Below are 27,262 nucleotides of genomic sequence, written 5' to 3'. Positions count from 1 at the left end.
AGCAACACCCTATTCCTTATCAGGACCTCCTGCTGTGAGACAACTCAGGCAAGCAGGCCTGGCCACAGGAGGTGGTTTTGGGCAACAGTTCCCTAGCACTATAATATGTGTACCCATCTGTGTGTATGTGTGTGTCTGTGTCTGTGTGCATAAAGAAAAGCAAAGCGTGAAAGAATACATTCCAGGCTGTTTGAATTGGTTTCTTTGTGGGATTGGTGAGCGGGAGAAACTCATTCATTCATTTGTTCATTCATAATGTCATTCATTCATTTGCTCATTCATGTTTTCATTCAATTAATATTGATTTAAGGTCTGCTACGTGTCAGGCATTGTAGCCCTGGGGATACAGCCATGAACAAAACAGACTAAATTGCTCTTTCATGCAGCTGGAGTGACCAAGTGTCCTGGTGTGTGCCCTGGAGTGCCCTGGTTTTAGCGGTGAAGTTCCATTGTTGCAGGAAACTCCCCAGTCCTGTGCAAACTAAGATGGGTCGTCACCCTCTGGAGCTTGCATTTTACCATGGGGGAGACAGATAAACAAATATTAGAGGATGGTAGGTATTTGGTGGTAAAAAAGCTGTCTTGGAGGTCTTCCAACTCACCTGCCCAGGCACTGAGGTCCCCCTTTACATTCTGACCGGCTGTCAGTGATGGAAGGCTGCTCTGAGCATCTTGACCGCCCCAAGGGTCGTTGGCCAGCTCTCTGTTTTGCTAGTTGGCAGTGGGACCTAATTTGTTAATTAAGAGTAGATGGTGAGCTGTCCTCGTACTTTGATTAACCTAATGGCCTTCCCGGCACGACTCGGATTCAGCTGTAGGCATCACTGCAACTTTTAATAAAATGATTTGAAGGGCCATTAGGAGACACTTCCCGTCACTGCGCAGATAACCGCTTGGCAGCTGAGATGAACAAACACTTGGGTTTTGGTTTTAAGGCACTACGCTTACTCTTTTAGTCACGCTTGAGGGCTTTGATGGCCTTTTCGGCTCTAACCCAATTTGCTCTGCTTTGTAAACGCAGCCAGGAGAATATGCCTCACAAGCTTCGAGGCTGGAGCAGATGCTCTTGGTGTCCTGCCCATGTCCCCTTGGTCCCAGGATCTTCAGTCTTTGAGCACCTGTGACACCTGAGACTCTGCCTAGGGCTTTCTTTGGGGGCCTTTGCATGGCTGGGAGAGCTGAGCGGATGTTATGAGTTGAATTGTGTTGAAGTCCTATCCCCGTACCTGTGACTGTTGGAAATAGGGACTTTGCAGATAATCAAGTTAAGATGAGGTCATTACGGTGGGCCCTCATTCAATACGATTTTGATCTTATGAAAAAGGGAAATTTGGACATGCACACGGGAAAAACACTCTGTGAAGATGAAAGCAGAGATCAAGATGATGCCCCTACAAGCCAAGGAATTCCAGTGATCACCAGCAAACCCCCCAGACGCTAGGAGACACTTATGGCATGCAGTCTCCCTCCCGACCCTCAGAAGCAACCAACTCTGCTGACACTTTGACCCTGGACTTCCAGCCTCCAGGACTGGGAGACAGTAAGTGTCTGTTGTTGAAACTGCCCAGTGTTTGCTACTTTGTTCAGCAGCCACAGGAAACTAACACAGGGGCCTAACACACACTCCCACATGCAGGGAACATCCTTCCACCGGTGATAGGTGGGAGCTGGTGGATAAGTCCCCTGGCTCCCTGGTGGGGTACTCTGTCTCCCAGAGGGCCCTGGTGAGGTGGAGCCCGGTTTGCCATGGTGATCACCTGTGACAAGCACATCCTGTACTGGCTGCCCTGCCCGGTCTCATTTCTCATCCCCTGCCTGTGTTTCCTGGGATCCTGTCCCAGGTAAGCACCTGGCACTTGAATTTCCATCTCAGGGTCTGCTTCTGAGACAGGCCTTGGCGAGCGAGTCTTGACCACTGGCACGCACATGTGCACGTGTGTGTGTGTGTGTGTGCGCGTGCGTGCGCATTGTGCAGTGTAAAGATCTCGGCTCACAATTTCCGCTGTGTGAGCAAGGTAACTTCATGCCTGAATTGAGCCCTCAGCCTGTTGCCTTGTAGACTGGCCATCACCTTTGTCTGTGGGGTCCTCGCCAGCTCCTCCCCCTGCCACTGGGGGCTCTGTGAGCTGAGGCCTGATGGGGTCACGGCTATGTGCCACCACCTTTCTGGGCTGAGATGACCTGGTTTTTCTGGTCCTTGGGTCTGGTTCCTGCAAGTCAAAGTGGCAACGTTTTTCTGGTCCAGCTCTGTCTTGGTCACTGCAAGGGCCAACCTCAGCACCTCCACCGTGGCGCAGAGAGGCCTGTTGCTCTCTGAAGGGGTCCCCCACTTCTGAGCTCCTTCCAGGAGCATGAGCAAAGCTGCCACGCGCTCTGTGCCCCTGGTGGGTATCTTCCTTCAGGAGATGGAGCTGGCCCTGGGCTGCGCGTGGCTGGCCTCATGGCAGTGTGCCCCTGGACAGGCCACTGCATGGCCCCATTTCCCTCTCCCGTGACACTGACCGGGACTGGCATTCCCGGTGCAATCGTGGCTTGGGGTCCCTGGGGCAGGAAGAAAGACCTCCTCACTGGGATACAGGACATGACTCAGGGCCATGTGAATTCGAAAATTACACCAGTAACATACAAATAGATGAAAAAACTCCCAACAACACAGAAATATTTGGAGTGATCCGTGAACGTTTCCTTTCACTTTGTGCCTTGATGGTATTTTCTTCCTCAGACTATTATATAAGTGTGAATATAGATCTAGACACAGATAGATATAAACAGATGTAGATATAGATAGATAGCTATAGCTTAGATGTGGACATCTCTATATACGTAGATACAGATTTGGATAAAGACACAGATATAGATAAAGGTGTAGACATATCTATATGTATAAATAGATACAGAGAGTGTATTTTTAAATACTAATGCCATTGTGTTGTCTGGGTGGTTATGTGGCTTTCTCTTATCTCTAGATGATGGTCTAGAAAGTTTTCTGGACCAAGCACATTTATACCCACCTCATTCTTTTCAGCCAGTCCCCTGTGAATTGGCAATCAAGTCGCTCCCATTTCTTTCCCAGCTTTCCCATACAATGCTGCAACAAACACATTTTAACAAACTCTTAGGTCTTTATGTATTTGTGCAAGTCTTTCTGTAGGAGGGAGGATTCCTGAGTTCAAACGGAAGCACATTTCAAATTTGGGGAGGTGCTATCCAACTGCCCTCCAAAAAGGTTGAACCAATTTCTGCCCCCAGAGTAATTGAATTTTAATATTAAAAAGGACTGTGGGGCTTCCCTGGTGGCGCGGTGGTTGAGAGTCCGCCTGCCGATGCAGGGGACATGGGTTCGTGCCCCGGTCTGGGAAGATCCCACATGCCGTGGAGCGGCTGGGCCCGTGAGCCATGGCCGCTGAGCCTGCGCGTCCGGAGCCTGTGCTCCGCGACGGGAGAGGCCACAACAGTGCAAGGCCCGCGTACCGCAAAAAAAAAATTGAAGTATGGTTGATTTACAATGTTTTGTTAGTTTCAGGTGTACAGCAAAGTGATTCAGATGGCCTGAAAGTAAATGAGTTCCAAGCACGGGTAGATGGTTTCTGGAGCATTTATGGGCCTGAGACAGTGCATAGAAAAGATAGTTGCATTTGGAGTGTTGAGTCAAGTGTCTGGAACTTTTCAAACCTGAGGATCATCTGGGGGAAGCAGAGTGTTTGACAACCAGGCACTGGCATTTGCCCCATTTGTATGGCATTTTGAGGATGACAAAGACATCGACTTTGCACATTCCCCCCTTGAGCCCTGCAGCATCTCTGCAATATAAGTAGTTGCATATTTTATGATTCACTCCAGGGACGAGAAAACTGAGACCCAGAGAGGCAATGTCGTAGAATGTTAGGACTTCTCTAAGTGATTCTATGGGGCATTTACTCCAGAGCCAAGCAGTGAGCCCAGGGGTCCTCCTTTCCATGCCCTGACTGTGGGCCTGGGGCTCCTTCTTCCGGAGTGGTAAGAGGTGTCAATTGTGGTTCTCAGATTGGGCTCACAGGGAGGACCCCTCTTTGTCACAGATTCAGGGCATTCCACGGCTGCCCTGGCAGGAGGATCACTTCCTGTGTTGGCATCACATTTCAGGTACCACTTTCCAGCCAGTCAGCACCTCCTGTCAAAGAAGCTCTTCATTTTTTTCTTACCACCTTTTTTTTTTTTTCTTCCACACCTCCTCACATCCCTTCCCTTAGTGGGGCTCTGGGGAATTACCCACCCCAATCCCCCATGTGCCAGGCCCACTGCGTAACACGTCATTTCCATGTTAAACCTCAGCACATCAGCAACAGGAAGAAGCTGTTATTTCTAATTTGTAGACAGGGAGGTTGAGGCAGCTGTAGAAGAAGGTGCTTGTCCAGTCACATAACTGGATTAGAACCGGTTTTAAGGGTATCTGGGATTTGTTTTAATCCAGTATGGTAAGATACACAGGCACAGAAATGACTTGGAAGAATTTTTTTATACTCCCTAGAAACTGGAGGCAGGGCATGTCATGCAGGGCCACATAGGGAAGCACCAGGGTTGGTCAGGAGGCAGAGGGAGCGAGGGGAGAGTGTGGGCGTGAGCTTTTATTGTGGTTTCGAGGCAGGCTAAGCAGGCTTAGGGTTGGCTAGTTGGAATACTTTCAGTGGGCTCTGCAGCCCCTAGTAGTCCGGTGCCTGGCCCTGGGGCGATTCGGGCAAGGGGAGAGTGGCCCAGAGGGCATGTAAGACCCTGACTCAGGAGGTGATTGGGGTGTGGGCTCTGACTGGGCTGGTTTGCATCTGAAACGTGTATTTTCCAGGGAGCTGTTTGCTTCCTTTAGGTGTCAGCTAACCCTGGGAAGGGCAGTCCTTCCTGGAGCAGCCAGCCTTTAAGATATCAAAGCATCAAACATATAGAATAAAAAGATGTGATTAATACAGATCCCAATTCTTCTGAGTACAAAACCACATTTGTTCTGCTACACCCGTTCATCCTGGTTAGAGACCAGAAGACGGTTCCTTGAGACCCAAAGAATGATGCACCTTTTCTTTTTTTTTTTTTTGCCTATGAATAATTATTTCCTCATTCCAGAGTGTGTGCCTTCATTCTCTTTCTGCATCTTTCTCTTCTTGCAATCACTTCCTGTATGATCTCCAACATGACAACTGTCTTTGCTGGGCCCAGGCTGGGTAACTGTCAGGTGTCTGATTAAAAAACACAATGCACTGGTCAGATGCACCATAACAATAATAACGAACAGACAGAAGGATATTAAAACCCTTGAATTCTTTGCTACATCTCTCTCTTTTCTAGGGCCAGAGCTGAGGCTGGAAATACTGTAGTATTAACTTTTTCAGGCCGGCAGTCAGCAGGACTCTGGAAATCGGATCAGGGGTTTTCTTTACCAACACTGGGAGGCGAGCCCCAGAGGACCTGTCTGTCCTGCTGTGGTTCCTTGGCAACTTTTTCATTCCCACCAAAGTATGGCTGCGTGGTGGAGAAAAGACAGAGAGAAAAGTTTTGGGCTTTGAAGTCAAAGAGACCTGAGTTTGAATTCTGGCTTTGCCAAGGGCACCACACAGCTTCCTTACCCTCTCTGGGCCTCAGTCTTCTCATCTGCAGGGTAGGGAGGAGACCACCCAACTCACAGGGCGTGAGAGGGCTCTGTGAGTCCGAGTGTGAAGTGACTAGTGATATACAAGTTGCGGGGATGCTGTGGCGAGACGAAGCTCTGTGCCAAGTAGCTCATGGTCTAGCATGGGAGACAGACTAAACACAGAGAAAGCGAATAAACACAGAGAAACAATCAATTGCAAAAAGTGCTCTCTAGGGCATGACATGCACTGTTAGAGTCTAGGGGGTGGGAACTGACTTTTGCAAAGATGGTCAGGAAAGGTCTCTTTCATGAGGGGAGATTTAAGGTGAAACCTGGAGGGTGAGAAGTAGTCAGTCATGGGGAAGTGGGGGGCATGGAGACAGCATGTGCAAAGGTCCTGGGGCTGGGAAGACATGCGCTTATTCTAGGGATGGATGAAAAGCAGCGAGTGGGGAGACAGGGTGTAAGATGAAGCAGGAAAAGGAGGGAAGAGCCAAAAATAAATAAATAAGTAAATAAATAAATTTATTTAAAAAAAAGATGCAGGTGTGTTTTAGAGGGGGAATCAATAGGATGACTGTGTACCGATTCCTTTCTTTTCAATAACAGGTTGGTCTTAATTTTCTCATATATGGTCTTAAAAATGTACACGTCACTATTAAAAAATGTGTCTTAAGTCCCACATTCTCCATGCTGAGGTCTCACCAGCACCTTCTTCTTGTCATACATCATGGGTTTTTTTGTTTTTTTTTAAAAATTATTTATTTATTTTGGCTGCGTTGGGTCTTCGTTGCTGCACGCGGGCTTTCTCTATTTGTGGCGTGCGGTGCCTACTCTTTGTTGCGGTGAGCAGGTTTTTCATTGCCGTGGCTTCTCTTGTTGTGGAGTACGGGCTCTGGGTGCGCGGGCTTCAGTAGTTGTGGCTCACGGGCTCTAGAGCGCAGGCTCAGTAGTTGTGGCACCTGGGCTTAGTTGCTCCGCGGCATGTGGGATCTTCCCGGACCAGGGCTCGAACCCATGTCCGCTGCATTGGCAGGCGGATTCTTAACCACTGCACCACGAGGGAAGTCCCTACATCAAGGTTTTGATGTATGACACTTGGGGCTGGATCATCCTCTGTTGGGAGGGTGTCCTGTGCACTGCGGGAAGTGTAGCAGCATCCTAGCTTTCATGCCAGTAGCACAGCCCCCCACAGTTGTGACAACCAAAAATGTCTTCAGACATTGCCAATCGTCCCTGGGGTTGGGGAGGGGGACATTGCCTCTGGTGGAGAACCACTAACCCGCATTATCAAAATCAAAGACCGTGACCTTGCGCTTGGCCCTGGGATTACATGGTAGCTTTGAGCTGGAGCTGGGCTTTGTTCTGTGTGGCTCAGATAATGACAATAATGATAATGATAACATAATCATTCTTAGAGCTGACATTGGCTGGGGTTACTGTGTCAGACACTGTTCTAAACCCCTTTATCCTCTCAACAGCCTCACAGTGTAGGTTTCATTATTACCTCCATTTTACAGAAGAATAAACAGAGGCACAGAGAGGTTAAGAAGTTCAGCCGGGTTCACAGATGCTAAGTTATAAACAAGATCCGAACCCTGTTGTGCTCAAGGGCTTGTTCTAACCCTAAAGGCAGTGGTGAGCACTGAGTGGTATTAAGACAGAAGCACAGGGACTTCCCTGGTGGTCCAGTGGCTAAGGCTCTGCGCTGTCAATGCAGGAGCCCCAGGTTCGATCCCTGGTTAGGGAACTAGATCCCACATGCTGCAACAAAAATATCCCGCATGAGGCAATGAAGATCCCGCGTGCCGCAACTAAGCCAAATAAATAAATAAATATTAAAAAAGAAGAAGAAGAAGGGAGCGACAGGCGAGATTTGCACATAGGAAGAGTGACCCTTGAGGCCAGGGTGGAGGATGAATCTGCAGTGGACCAGCGAGGCTGGAGGCAAAACTGATGTGGAATCCAGCTCTGAGGAAGGAGCTATGCAACCCAGACCAAGAAGCAAGTTGCCTGGAAGAATGGGGCTGTTCCTTCCTTCCTTCCTTCGTTCACTGGTTCCTTTCACGGTTATTTACTGAGGATTTCTATGGTGCCTGATGCTGTTCTAGGCACCAGGCTTGGTACTGTAACTCCCCTGGTAGAGTTTATAATCTAGTGGGAGGAGATGGACAAACAAAAAAAAATACAACAAAACAGCAATTATGCCATCATGCAAACCAACCACAGAAACGCTTAGATATGATGATGAATTCTAGGTAGGAAATGAGGGGGCATCGAGGCAGATGGAGCGAAGGGTCCCTGTTCTAGGTCGGGTGGTGGGGACTCTCTGAGGTGGTGGCTGTTGAGCTGAGTGCCAGCCTGGGGAAACTTGAGGTAGGGGGTGTATTCTACAGTGAAAAATCTTTCTAGCAGGAATGACTTGGAGTGTTCTAGAAGGGACAGGGAGGTCAGAGAGTGGGGGAGTGGAGAGAGCGAGGAGGAGAGTGCCTTGTGGGCCAAGACAAGGAACTTAGTTTTTGTTTATTTATTTTATCTTATTTTTAAAAAGTGTTTAAATTAAAACAAATTTTTTTGGAACTTAGTTTTTAGCCTGAGTGCAAGGAGAACCATTTGGAGACTTTTAAGCAGAGGAGTGTTTTGTCTGTTTTAGGAATTAAAAGGTGGCCTCTGGTGGCACTGGGTGGGAGTGGAGCATTCCTGTTAGGAGCTGGTGGCAGGTGCCCTTGGGGACCTGAGAAGATGCAGCCAGAGCTGGGAGGAGGGGGTTGGTTTTCGGGCAGAAGTGGTTGGACCACTGCAGCTCCGAGGAGGAATGAGGGCATCACAGTCAGATTCCAGAGCTGCTGGGAGGGCACCCCCTTCCCACCCACAGGAAGTCAAAAGCTGGGGCTCAGACCCAGCCGGGGCACCTGGAGATGCCCTGCAGGACCCCCACCCCCACCCACAGCAGCAAAGTCACGTGGCCTCATCCACCACCAACACATCCGCCTGCTGGAACCTTCCTCGCCAATTCTATTTTTGCTCCCCTTGGCAGCTCTGTGGAAATTAAAAGGCTATTTGCAGTGACTAATGTTGCTAATTCTGATCAAACAATTTAAAATTCATCCTTCGCCATATCAGAGACCCACTAGGGAACAGAATTAACACATCATTTGTGGCAATTTCTATGACGGTTGGTGGAAAACAAAAAAGACATTAAAATTGGTCTCAATTCAAACCACTGCTCGTTAAACAGCCTCCTTTAAAATATCCCATCTTGGTCTATACAATAGCTCTCCATCTGTTCCCGGCTTATTAGCCAAGGGGAGGGACCTTGACAAGCTGGCTGCTGACTCCAAGGTGCTAGAAACTTACTTGGGAGTCTTGTGGCAATGCATTCTTCTGTCCTCTGCAGCTCTGCTCACCCGGCACCCCTTCCAGCTCCACGCCAGCCACAGCTGCCTTTGGGACCTCCTGTCCTGAGAGGGGAATGTGGCTCTTGTTTCCAAAAGTTAAAATTCAAGAAGCCAAATGTTAAAAAATGAATTAAGCTTCCCAGTCTTGCATAAAATTGAGTCATTCACTTACCACCTGTGTAGTTTTTGCCATATCCATATTCTATGATTTCCTTAATATGAATCCGACTCTTTTAAAAAATGAAATTAATATCTTAATTTAATTTTACAAGAACATTTATAACCTATCTAATATATATCAATTAAAGGAACACATTAATTCAATTTTAAACAGGAAACTTTATAACACTATTGTAAATGGAAACCCAACATCACAAACAATAAATAAACATTAAGTGTAAAAATAAATACAATGGTTTAGAAACATTTGACAGTTTACTTTTTACCCCTTGGCTTTTCTATGTGAGTTTCTGTCTTTGTGTGTGTGTGACAAAATACCCATAAAAAGGGGGGCAAACAATTAAAACACATATTTGTAAACCTTTTGACCATTAGATAAATATGAAAAAGTTAAGAAAGGAATTGCCGGGATTTCCCTGGTTGTCCAGTGGGTAAAACTCTGCGCTCCCAATGCAGGGGGGCCGGGGTTCGATCCCTGGTGGGGGAACTAGATCCCGCATGCATGCCACAACTGAGAGTCTGCATGCCGCAGCTAAGTGTCCGCATGCCACAACTGAGAAGGCTGCATGCCACGACTAAGATCCTGTGTGCTGCAACTAAGACCCGGCGCAGCCAAAATACATAATAATAATAATAAAGGAATTGCCAGTTGAAAATTAATAAAGGAAACCTCAACTAAAATTAGAGTCAGGAGGGACTTGCCTGGCAGTCCAGTGTTTAGGACTCTGTGCTTCCACTGCAGGGGGCATGGGTTCATCCGTGGTTGGGGAACTAAGATCCCACATGCCATGAGGCACGGCCAAAAAAGAAAAAAAAAAAAAAAAAATTAGAGTCAGGAATGGCCCGTAGAGGGAGCTGTCAAGCATTACCTCTCACCCTCATTTGGATGCACTGACCATCATTTGCACACCCCACAGGAAGAAACTACCTTGCTCTCTCAAACAGGATGGGTAACCAGTTTACTATCCTGAAGGAAGAATTTCTCCTCACTCAGCAACAGCCCAGCCAATGAGAAGCCATTGTCATCGTGAACTCCTACTTTCCTCCAATGAATCTCATTTAGAACAGCCCATCCCAACTCCCTACTTTTCCCTATAAAAGCAGACCGTCTTACTCTTTTCTCTGGGCATGTCTGTGGCTTGCTACAGATTGTGTGTCCTGAATTGTAATTCTTTGCTGTTTCCCGAAGGAAACCCATTTTGCTGGTGAAATAACTGCTCTTTCATTAGTTTTAGGTTAACGCAGTTGAAGAATAAGAAGCTTACATGTAACAACAAGAACAAAATAAAGGTAATGGAAAAGGAAACAATGGTATTAGATTCTAGTTGGATACATTTGCCATTTGTGGCTGGGGACAGGCTGAACATGGTCTCCCCTGGAGGATCAGGGGAGACCTCCCAGAAAAGGTGACCTGCCATCCAGTAGCTGTCTCTTTGGGGTCCCACAAGAGACCTTTCAGCCAGGAGAATCTTAAAAGATTTAGTTGATTTTTTTTTTTAATCTCATATCCGGGGTCCCTGAAATTACCCAGTTCTACCTGCCTTGGGCAGGTGTGTGTGTGAACTTTGGCATTGATTTTATAAGCTCCAAGATTATGATAATGTTTCTAGTCTCCTCTCCATTCTGCCCTTCCCATCACTATGGCAACCCGCAAAACGAAAAGGGCAGAAGGAAGGTCTTTTGTTTGTTTGTTTTGTTTTGTTTGTGTCTTTTGCTGTGTTGGGTCTTCGTTGCTGTGCACGGGCTTTCTCTAGTTGCGGCAAGCGGGGGCTACTCTTCGTTGAGGTACACAGGCTTCTCATTGCGGTGGCTTCTCTTGTTGTGGAGCACGGGCTCTAGGCGCTAGGGCTTCAGTAGTTGTGGCTTGCAGGCTTCAGTAGTTGTGGCTTGCAGGCTTCAGTAGTTGTGGCTTGCAAGCTTCAGAAGTTGTGGCTCGCAGGCTTTAGAGCGTAGGCTCAGTAGTTGTGGCACACAGGCTTAGTTGCTCCACGACATGTGGTATCTTCCCGGACCAGAACTCGAACCTGTGTGCCCTGCATTGGCAGGCGGATTCTTAACCACTGCACCACCAGGGAAGCCCCAGAAGTAAGGTCTTTGATCTTATCTTGCCTGGGGCTGTGCAGCATCCTTTGATCTTCCCGGAGAGACCCAACCCCATCAGGAAGTTCAGCACTGGGTGTTGAATAGCCTGGGTTACCTGGAGTTTATTCACTTGTGGTTTGGATTCCTATCAGAGAGGTGTAGGAAATAACTAGAAATTCTAAAACAATTAACTGGAAATCACAGGAAAGTCGTTATGCAAAGTGTGGCAGACTGTATTCTCCAAAGATGGCTGCAACAGTAGCTCCTGTCCCACATGCTGTGCTAGAACCTTCCCAGCCCCATCAAGAGTTGTAGCCTCTGTCCCCTCCTTGTGAAACTGGATGGGCCTTGGTGGTTGTCTTGACCAACCGAATACGGCAGAAGTAATGGTATATGACTTCTGAGGCTAGGTCATAAGAACGCTTTCCTTAAAAAATTAAAAACAGAGTTACCATATGATCCAGCAATTCCACTCCTGGGCATATATCCGGAAAAGATGAAAACTCTAATTTGAAAAGATACATGCACCCCAACGTTCATAGCAGCACTATTTACGAATAATCAAGACATGGAAGCAACCTGTGTCCATCGATGGAGGAGTGGATAAAGAAGATGTAGTGTATATATACAATGGAATATTACTCATCCATAAAAAAGAATGAAATTTTGCATTTGCAGCAATGTGGATGGACCTAGAGATTATCATACTAAGTGAAGTAAGTCATACAGAGAAAAATACATGGTATCACTTATATGTGGAATCCAAAAAATGATACAACTGAACTTATTTACAAAACAGAAACAGACTCCCAGATGTAGAAAACAAACTTATGATTACCAAAGGGAAAGTGAAAATTTATGGTTACCAAAGGGGGGGAGGGATAAATTAGGAATTTGAGATTAACAAATACACACTACTTTGTATAAAATAGATAAACAACAAGGATTTACTGTATAGCACATGGAACTATATTTAATATCTCATAATAACCTATAATGGAAAAGAATCTGAAAAAAATATAAGTATAACCCAATCACTTTGCTGTACACCTGAAACTAACACAATATTGTAAATCAACTATACTTCAATAAAAAAAGATAAAACAAAAAAAGTTTGCCCCTCTTTCTTTAGTATAGAAGACAAACTGACTATTCAGAATCTCATTTTTTTTTAGGCTTCAATTATTTCTGTAACATTTTGCCCATTTCTGCTAACCTGTGTACATATGATGGGTACAATTATTCCTTGAATATTTTTCTTTAAATGGACTTGACTGACTTTCTCTTGGTTTTATCCTTGGTAGTCATAATATCTATGAACTAATAAGTTTGTGCTAGTTGTAAAATACAAATTACTTCGTCATGAGACATCCTGCTTAATGTACTTGGGAAAGACCACTTCTATGGTCTTTGGTTTCAAGTTGATTGCTTTGTATTTTCAAGTAAATGAACTTCGTAATGATTCCTCTCCTTGCTTTATATATATATATATATATAAAAAATGCTATATGCACGTCCACCTGTGCTTACTCTTGGAAACCAGCCACCATGCTGTGAGGAAGCCCAAGCATCTTATAGAAAGACCCAGGTGAGGAGGATGAATGTCCCCAGTGCATAGCCCTGGCTAGGTCCCAGCTGATAGACAGCCCCAACTTGCCAGTCCTGGGAGTTAACGTCCAGCCCTTAAACTAGCTACCCCAGTGGGTGCTGCACGGAATAGAGGTGAGCCCTACCTACATTACATATTTGTGAGTAAAATAAATAATCATTGTTGTTTTAAGCCACTAGCTTTTGGAGTGGTTGGTTAGGTTGCAATAGATAATCCAAACAAATATATGTCCCAACAAAGGTTTTCTGCTTGGTGGAGATAAAATATTCACCTATTTTCTACCACTACATGCACTTCCAGTTCTTTTGTAGAATCAGCCCTCCTTGTGATTCTTGATAGTTCTTGACAGTGACATCTAAGTAGAGACTTGAAGAATGAGTTCAGATGAAGGAAGGTAGGAGAAGCATTGCAGGCAACAAGAACTGCTTGGACAAACGTGTCACAGCACAAGAAGTTAAGTGGGCACCGGGAACTAGAGGCAGTGAGGTGATTCTGAAATGTAAGAGGAAGGGAAAGAGAAGTAGGGGATGAGGATGGACAGGTCAGTAGGGGTCACGTCCTGGAGAACCCGCTGGGGTGCAGAAGATTAGAAGTGGTGACTCACCGGTAATCATATAATAAACTCAAGTGGGACTGGTTCCTAAATCTGGGCTCCCCGGCCCCCAGCACGGAACCTCATCCACTGTTTTCAGCTCTGGTGTAAACTGCCCTTTACGGCCCTGAAGGTTGAGTGAGAAAAGAAGGGTGATTATAAAAGGAAATGGTTGAGACCTTAAGCTCCAAGTTCAAATGCCAGCTTCCTGCTGTGACGGCCCGATGACATACAACTTCTCTGGGTCTCAGTTTTCTCATTCCAAAGATGGGTTGACAATAACAGCACGTACCACATGACTGTTTTGCAGATTCAATGAATTAATTAACATAAAACATTTAGCACGTAGTAGGTGCTCAATACATGTAGCGCTTACAACATCTGGAAGTGGAGGGGATGGGAGAAGTTAGTGAGGGTGGACACAGTGAATAGATTAATGGAGCGACTTCTCTCAGTTCTGTGAATTGAGAAATACAATGGTTTTCTGATCCCTCCAAGGTGTCTCTTCAGATTTTTGAGACATTTCCGAGTTGAGACGAGGTGAACAATAGCCTTTCAAGGCGGAAATGAAATCTCACATTCATAAGAAACAGCCAGTCCTCTAGAAGGAGGCTGGTGATAGAATGGCTGTGCTTGATTATTTAATTGAGGTTTGTCACGCTAAGCGGGGCTAAGGCATCCCTCCAGACCCCTGAGGCTCCACAGGAGGGTGACCCTTGGGGAGATCTGTGCTTTTAGGTCACTCTCTCAAAGCTTCCTTAATGGACTCCTTAATAGACTGCCATTGTCTCGGGAGTGAAATGGAATTCCTTCTGCATAAAAATCGAGGTGTGATGTCTAGTTCACATCCCGTACAGAAGGGAGCTCATCCTCAGTGATAAGAATAGAAACCAGGACAGGAAAGTTTCCTCTCACCCTTCCATGGGTTCCATTATCACTGAAGGAACAAAAGCAAGGATGAGGGAGGGAGGGAATGAATGAAGGAGTGATCAGGTGAGCTAATGAATGGATGAGTCGGCGTGTGAATGAGCGAATAGGTAATGTGAACGCAACTCCACTGTCATTTTACGCCAAGCCACCCTTGGTTTGCCCCTGTTCCAGCACAACAGCCAGATTTGGTCTGAATATTCCTGAACGTGAGACCTGATACAGGTAGGTTGCAGGATACAGGTAGATTATTTGGGGAGTGATCCCAGGAAGCAGCAGAGCGGGCGCTGGGAGAGTGAGATGGGGAAGGGAGAAAAGAGCACAAAGTGAGTGTGTGTTTTGAGCTGTTTAAATGCTACGGGCATTTGGAGGTCAGTGTTGCTGGGGATTCTTAGAGGAACTGTGTAGTCCACACCTTAGAGGTGATTCACCAAGGAATGGGAGGCAGGACGTTTATCCATCCATTCCCATCTCCCCATGGCTGAGGGATGCCGCAGGTGCATTAACTGCACCTCACTTCCGGGCTGCATGGCTCTCCTTGGGCAGAAAGCAGATGGGATGTTGCACCCCTCCCAGCTGGGCTGAAATCAGGTGAGGCCCAGAGAGGGTGGTGCAAGACCCCACAGGATCGCTTTCGCCTCCCTACTATTCCTCTCATTTCTCTGCTTCATGTCACTGGGGTCCTTTCTCAACCCAGTGGCCTGATATTTGATCATGGAAATTCCCACTGCACCCAACCCCCTTCAATAGACTCCCTTTCCTCTTGGATAAAGACAAAATTACTTAAAAGAACCTGCATGGCCCTCTGTGATCTGGTTCCTGCCCACCTCTCCAGCCTCATGCTGTACTTGGCTTCCCCCTTGCTCTCTGCACTCCAGCTACACTGGCCTTTCTGCTCATCTTCACCCTTGCCATATGCTTGTCCTGCCTCAGGACCTTTGCACACACTTTTCCCTTTGTGCCAAATGCTCTTTGGTCCAGTTAACTCCTCCTCATCCAGGGGTTCTTACTTCAAGCATCGCTTCCTCAAGGAAGCCCAGACCAGGTCAGCTTTCCTTGTTATCTGCTCTGATAGTTCCCTCACCTCTCCTTTCTGAGCCGTGTGCTGGTTGGAATTTTAGATTCATGTGTGTGATCCTTTGATTAACATGTGTCCCCCACTGTGCCTTAAGCTCCATGAAGGGACTGCATCTATTTCTGCTTATTCCTGTTTCCTCAGTACAAATCCCAGTGCCCGGCATTTCGTAAGCTGTCAATACATATTGGTTGAATGAGTGTGTGAGGCTTTTCTTACTCCTCTGGTTTCCATCCTTCCCCACATGCCGCAGGGCTCAGATATAGCCTTGTTGCTGGTCTTCCTCAGAAAGAGCCTCATTGAAAAACATAATTTGAAATGATACATGCACCCCAATGTTCACTGCAGCACTATTCACAATTGTCAAGACATGGAACCAACCTAAGTGTCCATCAACAGATGAATGATAAAGAAGATGTGGTACATGTACACAATGGAATACTACTCAGCTATAAAGAAGAATGAAATAATGCTGTTTGCAGCAACGTGGATGCAAATAAGAGATTATCATACTAATTGAAGTAAGCCAGAGAAAGACAAATACCATATGATATCACTTACATGTAGAATCTAAAAAAAGATACAAATGAACTTACAAAACAGAAATAACTTACTTACAAAACAGAAACAGACTCACAGACATAGAAAACAAACTAATGGTTACCAAAGAGAAATGGGGGGAGGGATAAATTAGGAGTTTGGGATTAAAATATACATACTACTATGTATAAGATAGATAACCAATAAGGACCTACTGTATAGCATAGGGAACTATACTCGATATCTTGTAATAACCTATAACGGAAGAGAATGTAAAAAAAAGAATATATATCTATGTGTATATATATATATATATATATCTGAATTGCTTTGCTGTACCTGTGAAACTAACATTTACAGCATTGTAAATCAACTATATTTCAATAAAAATTTTTAAAAAAAGAAACAGCCTCATTGACAAGACAGGCTTCTTAAGATGTCCCGGGAGTCTGTGTTCCAGGGTTTGCTGTTCCTGCGACCTAAAAAGCCTAGGTTACGCAGTTTCACAGATATGAGCCCCAGTCCTGTCATTCAGCGTGATGCTGGGCAACGATCCACAAGCCCTTCTCTCATTTCCTCGTGTGTCAGACGGAGACGGAACCTGCTCCACGAGGGCACTGCCAGCCGAGTAGCTGGAATATTGCCTGCATCCTACCTGCAGCTTCCCTTCCAGTCTCTCGCTGCATCTCCCTGCCTCCGGGGCCTCGGCTGGAGACAGAGAAGCAGAGGGTTGGCAGAGCTGGGGACGCACCTGGGGAATCTCGAGGGGCTCTCTTTTCACTCCTGCTCCTTGGCTATCGATTGCTGCAACACCTGCAATTTTTGCTTCTTTTAAAAAAAAAGCACAACACTCCATTAGCTAACACCTCTTGTAGACAGTCTGACCCAGGCCACTGGGGTGGGGGGCGCTGGGTGCTGGTGAGCCCCGGGCTGCTTGTGATGCTTCACCCCAGCTCCCCTTGGCCGGAACTCACCGGCAAACAAGAAATAGCCTTGGAATGAAAACTTTGAAGTAATTCATTCATTCAACAAATATTGATCGAGTTCCTACTCTGAAGGGCAGTGGATCTGGTCTGAGACAGGTGTGGGTTTGGATCCTTGGTTATTCCTGCTCTACTCAGTACCTATTGTGTTCCTAGTGTTTGCCTGGAATACAGTTGGCACCAGCTGAATAGGTGCTGAATGATGGAACACATTTTGCTGTGATTGGCAAGGCACATCGCTTTTCCGAACCTCAGTTATTCATCTCTGAAATGGGCATATGATAGCCTGTCCCCAGGGGAGTATTAGGAGATGCTGCAGATGGTGTGCAGAGCTGGCACCCCATAGATTCCCTACAAGCAGTGGCTTTGACCATGATGGGGATTTGAAATCCACCCTGTCTGGCAGTGGAGAACTCTTTCCATCTGGAACCGTATTATACCTGTGCCACATCCCGTTCTGTGGCCAGTAAGCGGAATTGTTTCTTCTTTTCCCTAATTATATCCATTTGCTTTCTCTTTCTTCTGTTACAAAAGCTGAGGTGTTAGACTCGTTGGCTGTGAAGCTTGAATTCTCTTCTAATTATGAGAAAAATCACTCTTTCGTTTTTCTATTAGTCCTAATGGAAATTAGCTGCATCGATCTTCCAGCTTTGGGGTGAATCTCTAGAACTCTAGCAGCATTGCTGCGTGCAGACTTTGGAAGGAAGTCTGTGGGTGTCCCTCAGCTAGGAGGAGGCCAGGGTTGTGGTTTTGGAGTTGGGTAGACCCGAGTATGAATCCACTTATGAGCTGTGTGACCTGGGGCAGGCCCCCTCATCGTCCTGGTGTCAGTTTCTTCATCTGTAAAATGGGCGTATGGCTTCATGCTGTTCTGAGATTATGGGGTGTGGAGACGGATTCTCTTGATGTGACAGCTGCTTCCCTTCTCCTACCTGTCACAGGCTGCCTTCCTGTGATGCTGCATATCTGGGAGGGGGTGGCCCTTCTCCTGGACATTCAGATGTGTCCTGAGGAGTCTTCTATTAGGACTGCCAGAAGGGGACCAAGCAACTACATGACACTGTTTTCCTAGATCCCCTTCCCTCACAGTATTTGGATGGATAGATAAAGGTGGTGATTTCTGGATGTTTCTCTACCACTTTCCCTAGGCCACGGTGTCTCCCCAAGGGCATCGTTTACCATGCGATAGCACAGGTCCCTTAAGAGAAGGCAGAACTTCAAGGACACACCTGAGAGATGGCTGTAGGGGACCAGCAGCTCATTCCTCACCTCTGGGCTCCCAGCAAAACACAGAAGGGAGAGGACGCTCAGTTCTGAAGCTGAGTGGAGGGAGGAGAGGCTGCAGGCATGGCGCTCTGATAATTCCCCCCCTTCACTGTTAACTGTAAGCCCACAGGGATGCTGCTTAATTTTTCGACACGTAAGTTCCTCATCCACAGTCCTACGCAGGATTCCAGGCCCTGGGTCCATTCTCCAGACCTTGAAAGAGAGGTGGGGGAGGGAGGAGATCTCAAGAGTCACCCGGCAGAGCCCAGGGGAGTTTTGACATCTTGGCTCTGTGGCCCCTCACCTCCAAGGTCATGTCCATAGCCTCTGCGGAGGGAATGCTGGCTGTTGTGAGACCCCAGCCACGACCTTCTCAGTGCTCAAAAGTTCCTCCCCATCAGCCAGGTCCCAGGAATAGCTGGAGGGCAGAGGTGGGCAGGAATGGGCAGTGGGGACTGGAGGGGAGGAAACCTACCTCTCCAAAGCCTTTCCTCTGGCATTTGGTGGGTCTGCCCTTAGGGAGGGAGGAGGCTGGGTGTGTTGAGGAGAGGCTGATGCCTCTGGAGGCCCATGGCAGCCTCCCCTGGGGTTCAAGCTCAAGGAGCCTGCCTGCCAGAGGTCTCCACTGCAGCTCAAATGGCTGGGGTTGGTGTCCTAACCTGGGCTGCATGTGTGTGTGTGTACGTGTGTGTGTTTGTGTGTGTGTGTTTGTGTATGTGTGTCTGTATCTGTGTGTATGTTTGTGTATGTATTTGTGTATGTATGTGTGTATGTGTGTGTGTGTATGTGTGTGTGTGTGTGTGTGTGTGTGTGTGTTCCTAAAGGAGAGAGAAAGGCAGGGAGAGGATAATCCACAGAGAAGGATAAGAGAGAATAAAGAGGGAAAGAAATGAGGGTGGAGAGAATGATCAGAGGAGGAACGTGAAGGAAGGGGAGAGAGAAAACAGAGGAAGATCACCTCTGCCTTTGTGGCATTCTTTTCTGGCTTCTTACAGAGAGAGGGGGGCCTTCCCATCCCACAGCTGGGCAGGGGCAGCCAGACCCTGGACTACGTGTGGGCTACACATCTGGCCCTTCAGCTTCCGCTGGAGGGAGCGATGCTGATGGGACCTTGTCATCGCTATTCTGTTCAGGGAGCTGGATGCTGCTGGCTCACGTGGAAATGGATCCTGCAGCCCACCGAGCCCAGCGCCAGCACCCAGGCAGCCGTGGCTATGATGCTGGCCCCCAAACAGGAGGGGCCTCCTGGGCCTGGTTCTTGGGTCACAGCCCTGGGGGAAGGGCAGGCAGGGCTGACCTTTCCTGAGGCCGCCTGAGAAAGGAAATGAGAATCTAATGATGCCAGAGTCTTGGGGGAGGGAGGTGGGGCGTGAACCCCTCACAGTGTGTTCCCGGGCTGCAGAAGCCTGTGCCAGATATGGGCATAGCCTTGCACTGGCCTGGCAGCCTGGAAGCAGCTGCCGTGGAAGAAATGCAGCTAACCTTCATTTCCAGCTGGCTTCTGGTGTCAGGAGCCAGCCTTGAGCTGTGGGAAGAGGAGAGCAGGATGCCCGAGTCAGGCACAGCTAGGGCTCACATCCCCACTTTGCACGGCCCATCATCTCCGGAGTCCCAGTTTCCTCATTTGTCAAATGGGGACGATCCTAGTAAAAGTGCATTTGCTGACATTTATGGAATACTTACTGTTCCAAATGCTTCAGGGCCTGAACTCTAATGTGTCCTCATAACAGACTGTTACGGTTATTTATTTCTAAAAGCTTAGTGGCTTAAAACGTCAACTGATCATTTTCTCCCCCACTCCTGTGGGTTGGCAGGGCTCAGCTGGGCAGTTCTGGCTGAGGGTCTCGGGTAGTGGTGGGTCAGCTGCAGCTGGGGCTGGAGTCACCTGAAGGCTGGACTGGGCTGGGCATCCAAGGGGCTTCTTCTGTCCCAGGCCTGGCCCTGGGGTGGTCCTGGCCTTGATCTCTGCACGGCTCTAAGCCTCCAGGACCTCTCCCTGTCACCCCATCAGAGCATGGGGAGTGTATTAGTTTTCTGTTCCAACTGTAACAGATGACCACAAATTTAGCTGCTTAAAAAATACTCATTCATTATGTTGCAGTTCAGGAGGCCAGAAGTTCAGGTGCAGTGTGTGTCAATGAATCCTTTGTTCAGAGCCTCACAAGGCCAAAATCAAGGAACAGGCGGGGCTGCGATCCTTTCTGGAGGCTCTGAGAGGGAATCCACCTTAAGCTCATTCAGCTTGGTGGCTGAATTCAGTAACATGTGGTTGGAGGCCTGGGGTCCTCGTTTCCAACTGGAGTCTGATCTTTCCTCCCGGGCACGCAGAGTCCCTTTCATGCTTGAGTCTCCCTGACTTCTCCTTCTGCCGCATCTCTCTGCCTCCAGCCAGAGAAAGTTCTCTGCTTTTAAGGGCTCCTGTGATAGATGGAGTCCACTTGGATGACCCAGGATAATCTCCTGAGCTCAGTCCACAACCTCAGTCACATCAGTTAAGGCTCAAGGCAGTTGCATGTCTCCCATGGCCGCTGACTTCCCTGCTGCGAGGCCAAGTAAAGACCAAGCCTGTATCTGGCACAGGGTCACTTCCATCATATGTCAAAGCATCACAGACCCCACCCAGACTAAAGGTGGTGGAGAAATAGACTCCACGTCTTGGTGGAGATTCTCACTGCAAGGGAGCATGTGGGAGGGGAAATATTGTTGGGACCACCTTTATTTATTTATTTATTATTAAAATTTATTTTTATATTGGAGTACATTTGATTTACAATGTTATGTTAGTTTTAGGTGTACAGCAAAGTGATTCAGCTATACGTATACATATATCTATTCTTTTTCAGATCTTTTTCCCATATAAGGTTATTACAGAGTATTGAGTAGAATTCTCTGTGCTATACAGCAGGTCCTCGTTCATTATCTGTTTTATGCACAGTACTGTGTATATGTTAATCTCAACCTCCTAATTTATCCCTCCCCCACATCTTTCCCCTTAGGTAACCATAAGTTTGTTTTCTAAGTCTGTGAGTCAGCTTCTGTTTTGTAAATAGGTTCATTTGTATCATTTTTTAAAGTTTCCACATACAAGTGATATCATATGATATTTGTCTCTGTCTGACTTACTTCACTTAGTATGATAATCTCTAGTTGCATCCATGTTGCTGTAAATGGCATTATTTCATTCTTTTTTTGGCTGAGTAATATTCCATTTTATATATGAACCACATCTTTTTATCCGTTCGTCTGTCACTGGACATTTGGGTTGCTTCCATGTGGGACCACCTTTAGAAAACAGCATGAACCACACCACCCTAGCTCATTCTTTTTCTTTTCCTTCATCAGTCTAGTCATAGGTTTGTCAATTTTGTGTCTTTTCAAAGAACTAGCGCTTAGTTTTATTAATCTTTTCTATTGTCTTTTTACTTTATATTTCACTTATTTCCACTCTAATCTTCATTATTTTTTTCCTTCTACGGACTTTGGGCTCATTGTTATCTCCATTTTATTTTATTTATTTGCTTTTAAAAATTTTATTTATTTTTGGCTGCTTTGGGTCTTTGTCGCTGCGTGTGGGCTTCCTCTAGCTGAGCGAGCAGGGGTTACTCTTCGTTGCGGTGCAGGGGCTACTCTTTGTTGCGTTGCGCGGGCTTCTCATTGTGGTGGCTTCTCTTGTGGCAGAGCACGGGCTCTAGGCATGCAGGCTTCAGTAGTTGTGGCTTACGGGCTCTAGAGCGCAAGCTCAGTAGTTGTGGCACACAGGCTTAGTTGCTCTGCGGCATGTGGGATCTTCCCGGGCCAGGGCTTGAACCTGTATCCCCTGCATTGGCAGGCGGATTCTTAACCAATGTGCCACCAGGGAAGGCCCTTATCTCCATTTTATAAATGAGGAAACTGAGGCGCAGAGAGGTCACATAACTTGCCTATAGTCCAACAGCCTGTAATTGACGGTCGGGAGTTGGAGGGGTGGGTGGCTCCAGACTCCCGACCATCAGGCAGATGTGAAAACACGTGAAGATCTGAGCACAGTGCCCACAATTATGTGACAGCCAGACCTAGGTATCTTTAATAGCATCTAGAGTCAGGCTGTGGGTGGTTCCCATCCTACCACCTTGTAGCTGTGTGACCTAGAATGAGGCTGTTTCCCTTGAGGAACTGACAGTCTGTGGATAATGCAGACGGTAGGAACTGATAGCATCCAGATATAATGAACATGGGGGAGAGGATGGACAGGGGGCTCTGGGCCGCAGGAGGCCTAACCCAGACCAGAGGAAGGAGAAGCCCTCCTAGGGGAGAAGTCCACCTGAGACCTAACAGAGGAGACAGGGTTACCGTGATGAGAAAGGGGCAGGAGGTCCTGGGTTTAGGCAGAAAGAAGAGCATGTATGTGTAAAGTTCTGACATCAACAGAAAATGTGGCATCTTTTAAGATCACTGCCCCCCTCCCCCCAACCAATTTGTGTCCACCCAGAATCCCAGAATGTGACCTTATCTGGAATAAGGGTCTTTGCAGATGTAATCAGTTAAGTATGTCAAGATGATGTCCCCAAATCCCATGACCTCTGACCTTATAAGAGGAAGAGGAGGGGACCTGAGACACAGACACAGCGACCCGCAGGGGAGAAGGTGGTGTGGAGACAGAGGCAGAGCTAGGAGTGCATTGTCAGCAAAGCCAAGCAATGCCAGGGATGGCCGCAGCCACCGGAAGCCAGGAGAGAGGCTCAGATGGGGTTCTCCCCACAGCCTCCAGAAGGAAACAAACCTGCTGACACGTTGATTTTGGACTTCTGGTCTCCAGAACTATGGGAGAAGGAGTTTCTGTTGTTTTAAGCCACAAAGTAATGGTCATTTATTACTGCAGCCCCAGGAAACCAGTGCAGCACGGCATGGGGGGTCGTCATTCCAGGCCACGACGAAACCGATGGGGGTTTGCACATGGAAGGCATTCTCTCAGGCAAGTCATTCGCTATTTGGAGGAATTAGCTAACCCTGGAAAGGCAGGCTGTCCTGGTCAGCGAGGCCCTGGGTGCCAGAGCGCCAAGAATACAAAAATCAGAAAATATAGCATCACCTGAAGTAGGAAGGATCACACTCAATTTACTCACAAGATAACGAGGATTCAAGAGACCGTGTAACTAGCGGGACACAGCTTATAAATCAAAGCACTGGGTCAGATTTCAAGCCAGGTCAAATAAGTCTTTACTGAATGAATGAATCTTTATTTTTTAAATTATTTTTATTTTTTTTTAAATGAAAGCTTCTTTCTTTCTTTCTTTCTTTATTTATGGCTGTGTTGGGTCTTTGTTTCTGTGTGACGGCTTTCTCCAGTTGCGGCGAGCGGGGGCCACTCTTCATCGCGATGCGTGGGCCTCTCACTGTCGCGGCCTCTCTTGTTGCGGAGCACAGGCTCCAGATGCGCAGGCTCAGTAGCTGTGGCTCACGAGCCTAGTTGCTCTGCAGCATGTGGGATCTTCCCAGACCAGGGATCGAACCCATGTCCCCTGCATTGGCAGGCGGATTCTTAACCACTGCGCCACCAGGGAAGCCCGAATCTTTATTTTTTTGTTGAAATATAGTTGATTTACAATGTTGTGTTGATTTCTGCCGTTCAGCAAAGTGACTCAGTTATATATCTATATATATATTCTTTTTAAAATATTCTTTTCCATTGTGGTTTATCACGGAATATTGAATACAGTTCCCTGTGCTATATAGTAGGACCCTGTTTTTTATCCATTCTATATTTAATAGTTTGCGTCTGCTAATCCCAAACTCCCAGTCTATCTCTCTCCCATCCACCCCCACCTTAGCAACCACAAGTCTGTGCTCTATGTCTGTCTTTTTCTTTTTTAAAAATTTTAATTAATTTATTTATTTTTGGCTGCATTGGGTCTTCGTTGTGTGCAGGTTTCCTCTCGTTGCGGTGAGCGGGGGCTACTCTTTGTTGCGGTGCGTGGACTTCTTATTGCGGTGGCTTCTCTTGCAGAGCACAGCACAGGCTCTAGGCGCGCGGGCTTCAGTAGTTGTGGCTCGAGGGCTCTAGATTGCAGGCTCAGTAGTTGTGGCGCACGGGCTTACTTGCTCCGTGACATGCGAGATCTTCCCAGACTAGGGCTTGAATCCATTTCCCCTGCATTGGCAGGCAGATTCTTAACCACTGTGCCACCAGGGAAGCCCCTGTGAGTCTGTTTCTGTTTCATAAAAATTCATTTGTATCATTTTTTAGATTCCACATATAAGTGATATCATATGGTATTTGTCTCTCTCTTTCTGACTTACTTCACTTAGTATGATAATCTCTAGGCCCATCCATGTTGCTGCAAATGGCATTATTTCGTTCTTTTTTATGGCTGAGTAGTATTCCATTGTATACATACTACATCTTCTTTATCCATTCATCTGCCAATGGACTTTTAGGTTGTTTCCATGTCTTGGCTATTGTGAATAGTGCTGCAGTGAACATAGGGGTGCATGTATCTTTTTGAATTATGGTTTTCTCTGGATATATGCCCAGGAGTGGGATTGCTAGGTTATATGGTAGCTCTATTTTTAGTTTTCTGAGGAACCTCCATACTGTTTTCCATAGTGGCTCCACCAACTTACCTTCCCATCAACAGTGTAGGAGAGTTCCCTTTTCTCCACACCTTCTCCAGCATTTGTTATTTGTAGACTTCTTAATGATGGCCATTCTGACTGGTGTGAGGTGCATTGTAGTTTTGACTTGCATTGAATGAATGAATGAATCTTTACATCCACTTACCTGCTTGAAAGTGGCTGCTCCTTGGCAAACGGGAGGAGAAATGTGATGGATATTTTAGCCACAAGTGTCTCTGCTTTAGTTACCTATGTTGCTGAGTCATTTGCAGAGGTTTACAATGCCTAATTTTTTTTTTCTAGCCTGAGCTAGGCTAGTCCTTTAGGCTGGGAAAACTTTGGCAATGTATCTTTTTAAATGCATTTTAGTTCCTTGGACACGCTTTTCAAACGTTGGTTGTTTCATTAATGTCTCAGTGGAGAAATCATAATCGTAAACACAGATGTCATTTACTGAGCTTCTACTATGTGCTAAGTGCTTTAGACTGATCACATCATTTAATCTCAACAGTCCTGTGTGGTAGCACAGTGATCCCAACAGTAATACTAATAATAATAGTAATAATAATGACAACAGCAATACTGGCAGTAACAAACAATAATAACAATAACAGCAAATATTTATTGAGCGTTAGTCGCTAAGTGTCAGGCACCATCGTTATCCCACGCTGAAGTACCACTAAGGACCTTTGGGCTGAATTTCAGATACTTCTCAGCATTCTCGCCCTCCCTCTGAAATGAGATATTTTTTGCAGAAAAAGAACAGGCCTATCCTCCTTCTCTATTCCAGAGGGCTGGAGAGGGCCCCTTGCCCACATGCCTCTAATTGGAAGGTATGAAGGAGGTCCCTCAGTTCTGGAGGGCAGCCCCCAAGCAGTGTCCATTCTGATCAGAGGGTGCCCAGGCCCAAGAGCACACTGCTTGGTGCGTCCCAGTGTCCACAGCAGTACTGTTTACACTAGCCAAGACATGGAAGCAACCCAAGTGCCCATCAGCAGACGACTGGCTTAAGATGTGGTAAATACATACAATGGAAGATTACTCCGCCATAAAAAAGAATTAAACGTTGCCATTTGCAGCAACATAGATGGACCTAGAGAATATTATGCTTAGTGAAATAAGTCAGACAAAGACAAATACTATATGTCATTTATATGTGGAATCTAAAAAATAATACAAATGAATCTATATACAAAACAGAAACAGACTCGCAGACATAGAAAACAAACTTGTAGTTACCAAAGGGGGGAGGGAGGGAGGGATAAATTAGGAGTATGGGATGAGCAGATACATACTACTATACATAAAATAGATAAGCAACAAGGATTTACTGTATAGCACAGGGAATTATACCCAATAGCTTGTATGGAATATACAATCTATAATGAAATATAATCTACAAAAAACAAAACAAAACAAAACTGAATCGCTATGCTGCACACCTGAAACTAACACAATATTGTAAATCAACAATATTTCAATTAAAAAAAAGAAAGTGCAGACTGCTCAGAATTTGTAATAAAAACCTGATGGCTTTGACCTAGTAATCGCCATTCCTCAGTCTTGGGACTGGAGGTGCTCTGGGGGCTCTTGTCGGGGGAGAGATGCTATTCTCCATTTCTCTCATTCACAGAGCGCCACCGGGACCTGCCCTCAGCCCTGCTGTCCCCCAAGAAGACAGCAGGCCTTGGAATGCCTCCCGCCCCTCCTACCCTGAAGGTGATACCCAGACACGGCTTTGGTGGTGGGAGGAAGGGTTATCTTCTCCCCTTCCCCACCAATCCCATTCCATTTAAACAGTAAAACACTCTTGTATCAAGACTAAATTTTGAAAAAAAAAAGGAAAAAGAGTGACTGCTCATGGCCCCATTCTACAACGGCTATTTTTTCTACTTCTCGACCTTACCTTCCAGTCTTTGCCCAGATGATATCAAAACCCAGCCTATGTGGATGGAGTGTGTCCTATTTGCCATTGGATAAGGACATTGATCCTGGAGGCTGGCTGGGTGTGTATCCCAGCTCTGTCGCTTAGTAGCCGTGGGACTCTTGGCCAGTGACTGATCCTCTGTGAGCCTCAGTTTCCTCATCTGTAACTTGGGTAACATCACCAACCTCTTATAATTCTCATGAAGATTAAGTGAGATGAGTGAGCAAAGCTGCAGCCTGGCACCTGGCATGCAGCCAATGTCCATGAGTGGTGGCTCTCAGTGGTGGGTAGCTCCTGGCCCCCCAAGCAGGCCTCCCCCCATTTCCACAGGGGATTCTCCCCGCCGAATCAACGCTACCTTGTTTTCAGATCTCAGTTCAAATATCACCTCCTCATGGAAGCCTTCCTTGTTAGAGCTGCTCACTAACCTTTTCTCTTTTCTGCACAGGACTCATCTCATTTGCAATGTTGCACTCTTTGGTGTGACTATCTAATT

At 46.6% G+C, this 27,262-nt stretch overlaps 1 protein-coding gene and 1 non-coding gene across 2 annotated transcripts in view; both read left to right on the top strand.

Annotated features, from left to right (window-relative positions):
• The window catches only part of HAPSTR1 (HUWE1 associated protein modifying stress responses), a 172,547-nt gene that overhangs the window by 56,709 nt on the left and 88,576 nt on the right, over window positions 1-27,262 (top strand). The window lies entirely within an intron of this gene.
• Window positions 7,274-7,346, top strand: TRNAD-GUC (transfer RNA aspartic acid (anticodon GUC)). Its single transcript has one exon. It is a non-coding gene; the product is annotated as a tRNA-Asp (tRNA).

The sequence above is a fragment of the Delphinapterus leucas genome, chromosome 15, assembly GCF_059928025.1.
Source record: "Delphinapterus leucas isolate spDelLeu-1000000601 "Yukka" chromosome 15, BTC_Dleu_Yukka2, whole genome shotgun sequence".
NCBI classification, from domain to species: Eukaryota; Metazoa; Chordata; class Mammalia; order Artiodactyla; family Monodontidae; genus Delphinapterus; species Delphinapterus leucas.
Note: the sequence above shows the minus strand (reverse complement) of the source record. Positions and strands in the feature narration are given on the sequence as shown.